Source organism: Acanthochromis polyacanthus, chromosome 16, assembly GCF_021347895.1.
Source record: "Acanthochromis polyacanthus isolate Apoly-LR-REF ecotype Palm Island chromosome 16, KAUST_Apoly_ChrSc, whole genome shotgun sequence".
NCBI lineage: Eukaryota > Metazoa > Chordata > Actinopteri > Pomacentridae > Acanthochromis > Acanthochromis polyacanthus.
The window spans coordinates 34,354,971-34,367,817 of NC_067128.1; the positions used below are offsets into that span (position 1 = coordinate 34,354,971).

General features: G+C 39.8%; 1 long non-coding RNA gene across 1 annotated transcript; it reads left to right on the forward strand.

Moving 5' to 3' along the window:
- The first annotated feature begins 610 nt into the window (after positions 1–610).
- Positions 611–3,887, forward strand: LOC127530380 (uncharacterized). Its single transcript, XR_007936996.1, has 2 exons — positions 611–882; positions 2,033–3,887. It is a non-coding gene; the product is annotated as an uncharacterized LOC127530380 (long non-coding RNA).
- The last annotated feature ends 8,960 nt before the right edge of the window (positions 3,888–12,847 follow it).

A 12,847-nucleotide genomic window follows, 5' to 3' on the forward strand; every position in this document is an offset into this window, starting at 1 on the left:
AACATATTATCATTTAAATTATTGTAGACTGCAGAGAACTGACTAATCTCCTCAACATAGTGTTTTGGTTGAGCATAATTTCATTAGAAGTTGTCAAAACTGAAAAAGATCATATTTTTTTGTTCAACCTATTTTTAGAATGTGAATAGAGTGACAGACTAACAGTTTGTGTCGGAGTTTTCCTTGCATTTCATCCAATACGGATCATGTAATGGATGTATCAGCAACAACTCTTAAGTGGAACAACTATAAAATACATGGACGCATTGCAGCAGAGATGTTGAGACATGAACAGAAGGTTTGTCTTTGTTTGGTCTGTAGCTAATCCCAATTCCTGTCTACCATTGTGACCTTTTAATTGTGCCTAATTGTTCAAATTGCCCCAGTGACCCTTGCGGACGTCAACATAGCGTGTCTTTGTCATCCGTTGATGGGGTTATGTGTTTTTTCCCCGCATAATTGGCGTGCAGTGGACTTGGAACATCTTTCACAAGTGTGCCGCAACGCCAGTGGATCGGCTAATCCATCACTCACACAAACAAAGCCCAAAAACCATGTGACCGGCTTACGCAACCAGGCCAAGGCTTTATATGCTGCCTATAGAAACCGGACGCCTTCAGGGGGGGATCATCACAGTGCAGGTGTGTGACGGCATATCTGAGTGAGGACTGTTGCTGCTGCTGCATTCAGAGAAGACCAACGCCAAAGAAACACACAGCGCAAAGAAGCGAAGGGATTAGCAGTGACAAAGTCTCCTAGCAAGAAGCCCTGAGGACAAGTTTCAGAGGAGTTCGTGGTCTCAGCTGTGAAGCACTGGAACGAGCATCAACAATGTTTTTTCGCATCCCTCGACTGACCCCCGGATATATTAGATACCTCCAGGTGCGTAAGGTTCTTTAGATAGATTAGTCTTGGACATCAAATGAAGGACGTTCAAGTAGACCTCTATAGGCAAACAAGCTCCAGAGTTCAAGCCCTGCACAGTTTCAGTAACAAGTTGCAATGTGGCGAAAAGACTCTTCGTATTTAGATTTTGTCATGATTTATCTTAATGTTCTTTTTGGTTTACATTAACCAGATTAAACATAAGTAGATTTTTATTCAATCATATCAGTTTGCTGCCCTGAAGGCTCATCTTAAACGACACCACCACTGTACACAAAGTTCCCATTTCTGTGTGTCAAAGCAGGATTTAGAATAGAGGATTACAGCAGCCTGTCTTTGAATGGATTTGAATGAGGGATGCCTTAGCTCCCCGGGGTCAGGTAAATGCCCTCTAATTGGATCTCCAGAGGAATACCATGCCATCCATGTTCCCAGGCACCCTGGGGGGTATTTCAGAGACCTGCAGCTGGATTTAGAAACTGACAGTATGGTTTGTGTTTGTTTTTAAGAACAGGAACCTCGTTATCTGAGCTCATCTGAGTTCAGTGATTCTCAGTGGGGGACAAAACAGGATTGCACAAAAGACTTCTGTGTAATTTCTAAAAATACCGTTTGACCTTTTCTGCTTTTATATCATCTCCTAAATGTCTGCTTTTCATGAGCTAAGAAGAATAGTCCTGTTTTCAGTTTCGTGACGTTGCGTTATTAGAAAGTCCAGTGGGATTTGAAACAGAAGTTTTTTTTCCCCAGTTCATCAAGGAGCACTTAGTCCTTCCATTTGTCTGAAAAAATCATCAAATTTGGGGAGGAATAGTTTTCACTGGACAGACACTTTAGGACATGTAAATTCTCAGACATCACCGAACCAACTGAGAATTCAAGTAACTGTTTGGGTTGGTTGAATATAAACTCAAACTTTACTAAGATGGAGATCCTAGCACGGCTCTTTCCTTATGGTAAGACCATCGCTGGGATGCGACAGGTGTGCGACCAGGGTCACCTCTTTATGGACTCCACCACGGCCAGAGCCAGGAGGAACGTGGCTGACCCGGTGCCTTGGTCGTCCCTGGTAATGCTAAAGGCGCCTGCTGCTGGTGGTTGCCGTGGCTTCGTGGGTGGTTCTGGTGACTCCTTATCTCTCTTTCAGACTCAGGCAGCCCAGACAGTGCTGCAGAGCCGGGACGGTCCTGTCATGTCGCGTATGGCCATGCTGCTGGGACTCATGGGTATCGGCATGTCCGGCTACAGCTCCCGTCAACTCACTCTGCACTGCAAGCCATCAGCTCACCTCTTAAGATAAGACGGATGGACCACAGACACACTTTTCTGCTCAAGTTTCTCATGTTTTTTGGATAATAAGTTCGTCATGACAGTTGTTTCTTGCCTCTTACCAGTTGCCAGGCAACCAGCGAAGTCTCCTGGACAGTTAGTGTCCATCACATTGTGAAGTAAATTGAAACTACTCATGGAAAAATGCTGATGTGACGTGATGCTACCAGATTCTATGCTTCTGTTTAGTTTTTTCTTTGTGCATCTCTAATAATAATCCCTTCCATGTGGTTTAAGTTCAACGCCATCCATGTTCTTGATTATTTAGCATTGATTGTGTTTCCGTTGACAAGATTGTTGCCTTAAGGCTCTACTAGTGCAGTAAAGAGTAAAAAAAACAAACTCCTTTATCAAAACTACCTCTTCATTTAAGCACTGTGCTTAAATGTTCGTGACTGATGTGCAGTGAAGCAGAAAGGCAGCTAATGATGTTTCTACTGGTCGATGTTGCACTTGAACCACAATCCTTTTTATCAGGGGAGTATTCAGCGAGAATGGGCCTCAAAATTGCACTTAAAAAACAATTCTAAAGTGTTTTTTTTTCAAATGCATCGGCCGTCTAGAAAGACAATAAACACGGACATCTCTTTGGAATCCTCAATCTTTCAGTCATTGTTGGTAAATATTGTGAGGAAATCAGGGCTTTTTTTGGGAAACTATGAGAGACGGTCACATCAGAAGCATCTTCAACTCAGAGAATTAGTGAAAACAAAGTTTTAATTCTTCATTTGAGAACATCAGAGTCTCTGATATCTCTCAACAGAATTCCAGACAAGCGAGAAAAATCTGCCGGGCTGCTCTCAACTCCTTAGAAATGCGCGAAGATAAATACTCTTCAAACAGAAACATACGGAAAGTGTGACCTTTGAGGTGTGGAAAATGCTATTTTGCACTTTTATTGTGTGTACATAACTTGTATATAGTCATGTACAGATGGTTTGGATGCTGAATGAGATTAGTAGTGCGTGACGTGGAGTGCTACCAGCTTGTGTTGTGAGATGGACTGGGCGACATCCAGCTGGACTGTTGTCAGGCAGAGCGACCAGGTCGGCCATCCTGGTCGCCACCTGAACCAGCATGAGAGTCCACCCGGATCTCTCCCAGTTGCACACCACTGTCAGACCAGATGAATGTAGATGAATGACCGCAGAGGTCTCTTAACATAGGTAGACTTTTCTGTTGTGCACAATTCTTTTTAAAGGAATAAATTAACTTTGACAGCATATGAATGTATTACAAGCAGTTAAACTGTAATTGTTAGGATGGCTGTGTCATAACCTCCGGGACGGTTTGTGAGCAGGTCAAGATACAGTGATCCTTAAAAAAAATCCTCTTACAATGCATGTCGTTTTTAGAGCAGATTAGAGGTCACTGACCCTGAAATGGAGACGTAGAAGAGGTAACAGAAAAAGAAGTGTGGTTATTTATGTCTTTGAACCTCATGACTGGGATTCACATGGAACAAAGGATATCACTGGGAGTAGGATACTGAAAATTGCACATATCATCATGTTGTTGTCATTCACTGTTGCTGCAATTTTACTTTTTCAGCTTGTTTCTCAGATTGATGATTGTTTATTATTAGAACTCTTTGTGACATAAAATGTCTCAAGTGTTGTTTGAGTTTCTAATAAGTAAAAATAAAGTTTTGACCCACTTTGTGTTCAAATGAATGCAGGTTTTCGAGCATTTATTTGTGCTGTGATACAATTACATTTCATATAATTTGCGTACTCAAAGTCAGCTGTGATTCTGTAGGTTTCAACATGTGCAATAAAGCAGATTGTAACAGACGATTTTTTTCTGATTTGATGACTCCGTGTGTATTATAATAATAATAATAATAATAACAATAATAATAATAATAATAATAATGGATTAGATTTATATAGCGCTTTTTTGGCCACTCAAAGCTCTTCACAATGGACCCATTATTCATTCACTATTCATTCATTATTCAATCAGTAAAACTTTGCTTGTGTCTCCTAGGAATGAATGTGTCACATAATGAAAAGAGGAAAGAAATACTTTCTTTCTGCACTAGATGTCAGCATAGATTTTCAGCCATTTTCCTCACAGTGAGGCAACAAGTGCATGACTTTTACTCTCTCCATTAGCCGTCAGGGCGTGCAAATGTGCAAACTGGAACACATGTGAAGAGAAACGACCCTTTCCTTATACAAACAGCTGCATAATATCAGCAAAACAAGTATTTGAAGATGTCCCGTAGTCCCGCCTGACACAATGCAAAGAATCTCTTAAATAACAAAAATGAACTGATCTCATGAATGTACAACTGACTTGCATCTGGTTCTTAAGAAACCTCACCATTTCAGTTTGAAGCAAGGAGGACAGATTTAAATGACAGCATTTCAAGGAAGGATTGGAGCACAGCCTGAAAGGAGGCCCAGACAGAAACAGCTAATATTCATTTAAAATTACTGCGGTACAACTGGTTAATGTAAACTTTTATAACCCTTCTAAAGACAAATAATTAAAATATAAATAGCAACACATCACTATAATAAGATACTGTGACATTTATATCTACCAGATCTGAATCTGAAATACAAGCACTTCTCAATATTGCAAACAAAGCGATTAATAGCTTTTAACTGGAGGAAAACTTCCACACCTACAACGAATGCTTGGATATAATATGTAGGTCAATGGAGAGAATAGCATGTATTTTAGAAGACAAACAGGAAGTCTAGGAGGATATTCGGCAACTAATTGGTGATTTTATAAGGAGTGATGGTGTAAAAGAGCTTCTAAAAGAGGAAAACCCAGGAAACAGCACTTACAGCTCAAAGCAAAGCTAAACACTAGAACACAGTTGAAGAAGAATCTCTTAAACAGGTGTGAAAAACACATCAGATTTTTGACTCTGCTTGGACATCGACATCTTTTTTCCTGCTGATTCATCCTGGTTCAGCTCAGACTAGTTGATCTACTCATCAGACAGTCACCATGAGGTGCTATGAGCTAACCAGCTACACTGAACGGTTAGCTCACAGCACCTCGTGGTGAAGGTGTCGAGTTCTGACCCAGTTATACATGTAAGCTGCTTTGAGAACAAGCCCAAATCTATCCCAGCAGGGGCCAGTTAGAGTTACAGTTCATGCCACTTACAGCTTAGAGTTGAGCTTTACGGAGAAAACGTGGGAATATACCGAGAACTTGCACCACCTACAGTGTCATTGGGTTTGAGTAGCGGTTTGACTCTTGCACACGTACATATTTGCACCAGCGTGGTAGGCGGAGAGCTTTAGTGCAGGTTAATGCACCTGTTTGGTATTTTTAAATAAAATCTGAGTTCCCAGCCTCGGGGAAAAGAGAGAAGACACGGTTTCTTACAGTTACTGACTCTCTCCAAGTTCACAAACACAACACACATATAGAGGCTCTTTGTGTGTCTGTTTCAGTGGTGTTTCCTCGAGAGGCTCCTGTTACCATCCCGTACAGCCAACAACAAAGAGCTGAATGTCTTTTTTGACCAAAGAGATGGATGGGAAGGAGTGAGGGGCAGAGCCACAAATATATCTTTCTTTTAAGCGTGATACTGCCGGTGTGAGTGTTTGTAAGTGTGAGAGTATACTTGTGCATGTGTCCCAGGAGTATATTTAACCTCACAAAACCATACTGGTGGAGTAAAATGAAGAGTTCATTTGCAAAAACAGATAGCTCCATTTTGATAAATTTTCAGAAAACTTTTTTTTTTATATCTTATCAAACTGAAGTTGAGTGGATTTGACTCAGTGGAAAAATACATGACAAAATCGAGAAAAAATAAATGATTAGTGTTATTATGATTATTATCTCAAGTAAACAATAAAAAAGTGAGTTTTCTGAAAACAGAGTTACCTGCTTTTGCAAATGAACTCTTCATTTGAACAATGATATCTCAGGAAGTACAAAAGACAAGAGTATGACATGATTTTTTCGGTTATTTCTCAACATGCCATTGATTCAGATACTATTTTGACAAAAAAAAAAGGCCATTTTGTTATGTCTGTGTAGATTGTCGGTCATCCAGGTCATGGTAATCGTAGGTGCTTCAGCAGAAATCAACTGGACTCTTATCTAGTGGATGAGAGGTGAAACTTCTTCAAGAACCAACAAGAGAAGTTCCATTGATTTCTACTGAACCTCCGGCGGCTATTTTTGTTGAACTTTCACAGCTGATTGAGCAGGTATGACAAGTCGTACCATCCATTACAGATCCATTGTATATGTGTGTGTGTGTGTGTGTGTGTGTGTGTGTATCTGTTGCTCATATTGTACTTTGAGTCTTTTAAACATTCCTCTTGGACAGCTTTAGTTCTATATTTGCACAAGCAAAGACTTGTCATTAGCAGGTTAAGCTCCATTCACAACAAGGTGATTTCCTGTCACACCTCATCAATTTTGCACAGCAGACCAAAGATAACTCAGACGTGTTGTTGCATACAAACAAGCTGCTATTGCCCCCCCCCCCATGTCAGCCTATAAATAAACCCAGGGCGAGACCTGCAAATGTGGATTCAATTTCCTTTAAGTAACGTATCTGCTAACATGTGATTACTTGTGTTTGCATGGAAGAAGGAGATAATTAACTCCTGTTTTAATGAGCTTAAGTTGGAGAACATGTTTAAAACGAGGCTAAGCTCTTCCGCTGTACATGGAGAGTCTTTTTAGAGAGGAGCAAGAAGTGCGGCATCACGGACAAATCCAGCAGGCTAAAAAATAAGAGAAGGAAATGTGCTTTATCGTGACAGGAGATGTGTCATGCAAGTGCAATTGTGTTTGCAATTGTGCGTTTCCCTCTTTAACTTTTAAACGTTTAAAAAGAAGTTGATGATTAAGTCAGGTTTTGTAAAGTCCTGCCAAGAATAAAGAGCAGATACAGGAATGCACACTACCATTCAAATGTTTGAGGTCACTTAGAAATGTTGGAGAGCAGTTTTTTTTTCAATGAAGGTGACATGAAATAATCAGAAACACACTCCAGACATTGTTAATGTGGTAAATGACTATTCTAGCTGGAAACAGATGATTTTTAATGCTACATTGTGTTAGCTAACGGTGTTGAAAGGCTAACTGATGATTAGAAAACTCTTGTGCCGTTACGTTAGCGCATGAAAAAAAAAAGTGTGAGTTTTCAAGGAAAACATGAAACAGTCTGGGTGACCCCAAACTTTTGAACAGTACTGTATATTTCTCTAAAGCCTAACTAAGTGTTTTCCAAGTTTCTTGTCCAGGAGCTGCACTAATGATTCAGCACTTCAGCTTCACAAGTGTGAACCCCCCAACATGTTTTACTGTCCCAGCAGCGTTTTATGAGCCAATTCTCCTCTTAAAAACAGGCAGTAAACAGGGAAATTGAAGGAGAAAGTGGAAGAATGAAGGGAAAAGAGATGTATTGTTCAATTTAACTTCATTTAACCAAGCAAATCAAATAATATGGCTTTTAAAACAATTAGGATGCTGCTCTCATCGTGGTTTGTAATTAGATGCTGCAGACTCTAATATTTCCCTAAACGTGTCATGCATGACTATTAAAAGATTGAAGAGTTGTCTATAATTTGAAGCCCTGTTTCTGTTTTACTTTAGAATTTACTGGAAGATGTTTTTGTTCCTTTGACCTTTCTCTCCCCATCTTAATGTGTGGATTTAGCACTAATCTGAAATCGCTCGTATATTAAATGTCCTTCAGTGTTTAAAATCTGAACTTCAGATCTGTTCATTAAAGCACAGCTCTGCAGAGAGTCTCAGAGGAACGTCTTTGTGAGTTGGCATGTGACCATAATTAAAGCTTTAATCTCCGTTCCTGGCTAACAAGTTCCGATGTGATGACCTGCGAATCTCCTCAGACGGGTGCTGAGTCACAGTTAATCTCAGCCGCCTCCTTCTGTTTGCTGTGTAGCCACGACACGAGGAAATGCTGAGTGAGAACAACACAAAGCACAACAGAACACAACGATGTGGAAGCAACAGACATTACAGGAGTTCTCTGTGCTTAGTCTGTGAAAAATAATCAAGACAGTTTGTAATATTCGTCTGTTTTCTTTTGCACGATTAAACTGAATTTTGGCTGTTTGAGGACAGCAGAAAGAAGCTGTGAAGTTAAAACTGACAACTATTTTTAGGGCCCGAGCACTGACAGTGTGTAGGAAACTGTTGGAATTAAATGCATTTTTTGTCCAATAGAATCATTTTTTCAGACCTAAGCATGCTCAAAAACTCAGGAAAATTTGCAAACATGTCAGAACTAGTGATATTTTATGGGATTTGTGCATATGTGGAGCAAAATGGCTTCATGGCGCCCTCTGCAAAGTTTGTAACATCTACTACGGGCAGTAGGTTTCTCCTATATTTACCAAATTGGGTAGGCATATGTGGCACATCAGGGTGAACAAAAAAGTCTGTTGGAGCCATACCTTCAACTCAGCAGGATGTCAGCCATCTTGAATTAACTGTGATTTTTTTTGTGTGTTATTTTTGCTCATTTTCAGGGGAGAGCTCCTCATAGGGGATAACTCCAGTAGACCTTAAATTTGGCCAATACATACAACAGGCCTTAAGCCCGCAGCGCAACAAATATTGCCCCAGACGCACTTCAGACCCAGATCTGCTGTTTAAGCTGAACCGTACATCTGTGTTTGAGTGAGGCGTTCAAAGCAGGTTGGATAATCCCAGCTGTGTCCTGCCGTGACTGCTTGACCCGTCAGTCCTGACCTGCTGTGTCAATGATCAGAACAGCTGACGTAAGAGTGACTTTAATACCGTCAAAGACATGCTACAATCCAACTCACAAACCATGACAAGCTGTAATTTGTTGAGCAAAAGTGATTGTCCCTTATCAACCTTATGTTGTAGATGAGCAATTGGCTTGTGGTCATGACAATAAACAACCTAAAAATTTGAAACTAGAGCTTCATTTCTGTCCCTATCCAAGTCTGAGTTGCAGAATTAGTAAAAAAAAAAAAATGCTGTATTTGAAGGGCTAGGTTATACAAAATCTACTTTTCTAGGCTTTTTCATTTTTCTGTGACCCCATACGGGATTAAAAGGTGCACAAATAATACTGTCTGGAGATACCATCACTTCGTTTCGTTTCTTTCCTCATAGATTGCAAAGTGTGTCTCTGAATGCTCAGGTTCGTAGTCGGTTGTGATGTCTAAACAGGATGAGCAACATCCTCATTGACTCTTCTCTTCTCTGCCACCCACTGAGCAGAGTAGATACAGAGAGTCTTCTTCCTGAAAGAGGTGTGGCCGGCAGCAGCTCGCTTAGATTTAAAGCTGCAGACACTGAAACAACCTCTTTGGACCAGAGCTTTAACGACAGATAAACTCGTTGGCCACTTCATTAGGTCCACCTTCCTAGTAAAAGATTGGACCCCTTTTGTCTTCAGAAATGTCTTAAATCTTGGTGGCATACTTTCAACAATGTTTTTTTTTTTTTACAAGAGATTTATACTTAAAGTGAAGATAACATAAAAAGTTGCTTCGAGATGTAAAGGGAAGCATCATTAACATCACAGCCTAGGGGAGTTATGACTAAAATTGATGGATCAGTGCCCCTTTGGGTTTCTAACATAATTAGAGGTAAATTTGGGAGATGTCTCTTTATTAAGGGATCTTTGCTGTCCTAAGACTAGTTAACATCTAGAATTCAGATGAACCTGGATTTTTTTTTTTTTTACTCATTTATTTCTTACATTTGCATCCCTCCCAGGAGAATATATAATAGCAGGGTACTGGAATTGTACACTTGACCCAGGAAAGGACAGATCCACTGACCAGAGCCACAATATAATAATTAGGACTAATATCCACCATTTCATCAAAGAGTCACATCTTGTGGATATCTGGAGATATCTGAAACCTAATGATGTTGCTTTTTCAAATACATTTCAGACACACTCACTTATTGACAACTTTTTGGTCTCAGAAACTATAATTTTCATTTTTCAAAAGTGTATATCAATATTACAGACCATGCTGTCTGATTTATGTGGATAAAAACCATGTAAAAGATCCACCTAGACAGAGGCTTAATCAGAAATGGATGCTTGATGAAAGATGTATTAATTGTTTGGGAAAAGAAAAGCAGTTGAACATGTGTACCTAATAAAGTGGCCGGTGAGTGTAGATGTTGACCACTGATCTCTGTAGGGATAGTGTGGGAATGCATGTCCAGGAAAAGGTCTCAGAAGAACAGTGGACCCAGTGATGACCTTCAGGGTCAGAGGTCACTGACCTTCCTATTGATGGGTGACAACAACAGCCTAACAGCCAGTCATGGTTTGTGTCAGCTGCCACTAACAAAGAGCTCACAGGGAACCTTATAATTAAAAACAATGGGAAACTGATTACTTGGGGATATTTCGCTCCACCATAAAGCCATTTCCAATCTTGGCCCGACTCGCTTCTGTTTTCTGGACGCGGTTGTAGCCGCTGTGATAAAATTACGTAATTAAATTCGGATTACACACTGAGAGGCAACATTGCGCAACGCTTTGTGTGATTAAAAAACACCCACGTCCAAAAACATTTACTTTTCTCCACTGAAAAAACACCCTCTGTGGTTCGTCTGATAACATCTGTGTTTTTTTCCTGCAAGTTCCTTCACACATCCGACAGCCTGCATTCCCCAGCTGACTTATTGTATAATGTGGACATTGAAGCAGGAGTTTAAGGATCTTTGAATCAGGTGAGTGGTCTTAACCGGAGCTAAACTGAGGCTATTTTAAGAGGTCAGCCCACGAGCATAATGCCTTATTTGTTTCCCCTGGCGTCAGAGATCTTTGAGAGAGAGAGCAGGAAAAACAGAGAGATTTAAGATTTAAATGAATACACACCAAACACAGCGCTTATATTTCATACCACAAACAGTAACTGTCTATAGTAAATAGAAGATCAGGCTATAAACCCCGGAAACATTCAGTTTTCTCCATTTATGAGTCAGTGTTTTCCCCAAAGATGAAAAAAAAAACTGGAGAAACATTTATTTTCACATTTTCATAAGCTTGATCCAACTGTTTTCATTTAATTTACTGATAAAGTTTGGCATTTTTTAAACATTTTAGATCTCCAGTAGAACTGAAAAGAAATCTCTAAAAGTTGGACCAGCATTTGGCTGCAACTCATGAGTTTATACTGACTGACCCAACGCTGCTTCAGCCATGTTTAAGAGTTTAAAAACCCACAGTTCAGTTCAAGTCTTATCAAGATCCGATTTCCTCCTTTCACCATGTTAATTTTATATTAAGACTCAATGGATGAATACCAAGAGAGAAGAACTTTGACGAAAACATCTCATCATAATACTGAAGACACCATCCCAAACCAGATAGCACATACAGTTTCCTTGTATAGCGATTTCTTATCTTAACTTTTGTTACTTAAACTGTGACTCTGAGAGCCCCTGCACAAGAGTTCCAATGTGTCTGGACTGTTGGTTTTATTCACAAATGGCCAATAAAAAACCTTGAACCTTAACAATGACTGAACAAAATCAACAGGATTAGACCCACACTGCCGTTCAAAAGTTTGGGGTCATCCAGACAATTTCATGTTTTTCATGAAAACTCACACTTTTATCCATGTGCTAACATAACTGCACAAGGGTTTTCTAATCATCAATGAGCCTTTCAACACCATTAGCTAACACAATGTAGCATTAGAACACAGGAGTGATGGTTGCTGGAAATGTTCCTCTGTACCCCTATGGAGATATTCCATTAAAAATCAGCTGTTTCCAGATAGAATAGTCATTTACCACATTAACAATGTATACACTGGATTTCTGATTCTTTTAATGTTATCTTCATTGGAAAAAAAATGCTTTTCAAACTAAGGACATTTGTAAGTGACCCCAAACTTTTGAACAGTAGTGTCCATATATATATATATATATATATATATATATATATATATATATATATATACAAAATATAAGGCTGTGTAAGGGCTATTTGGCCAACTGTGAAGCATGGAGGAGGAGGTGTGATGGTGTGGGGTGCTTTGCTGGTGAGACTGTTGGGGATTTATTCCAAACTGAAGGAACTCTGAACCAGCATGGCTACCACAGCATCCTGCAGTGACATGCCATCCCATCCGGTTTGACATTTACTTTTCAACAGGACAATGACCCCAAACACACCTCCAGGCTGTGGAAGGACTATCTGACCAAGAAGGAGATGATGGAGATGACCTGGCCTCCACAGTCACCTGACCTGAACCCAATCCAGATGGTTTGGGATGAGATGGACCACAGAGTGAAGGCAAAAGGACCAACAAGTGCTCAGCATCTCTGGAAACTCCTTCAAGACTGTTGGAAAACCATCCCAGGTTCTACCTCATGCAGCTCATCCAGAGAATGCCAAGAGTGTGTAAAGCAGTAATCAAAGCAAAAGGTGGCTATTTTGAAGAATCTACAATATAAAACCTGTTTTAAATTATTTCACACTTTTACTACATAATTCCACATGTTCATTTATAGCTTGATGCCTTCAGTGAGAATCTATGATGGAAATAGTCATGAAAATAAAGAAAAAGCCATAAAATGAGAAGGTGTGTCCAAACTTTTGACTGGTAGTGCACATGCAGTGCAAATACAAAAGAAATTTAAAGAAATTTATTTTTCA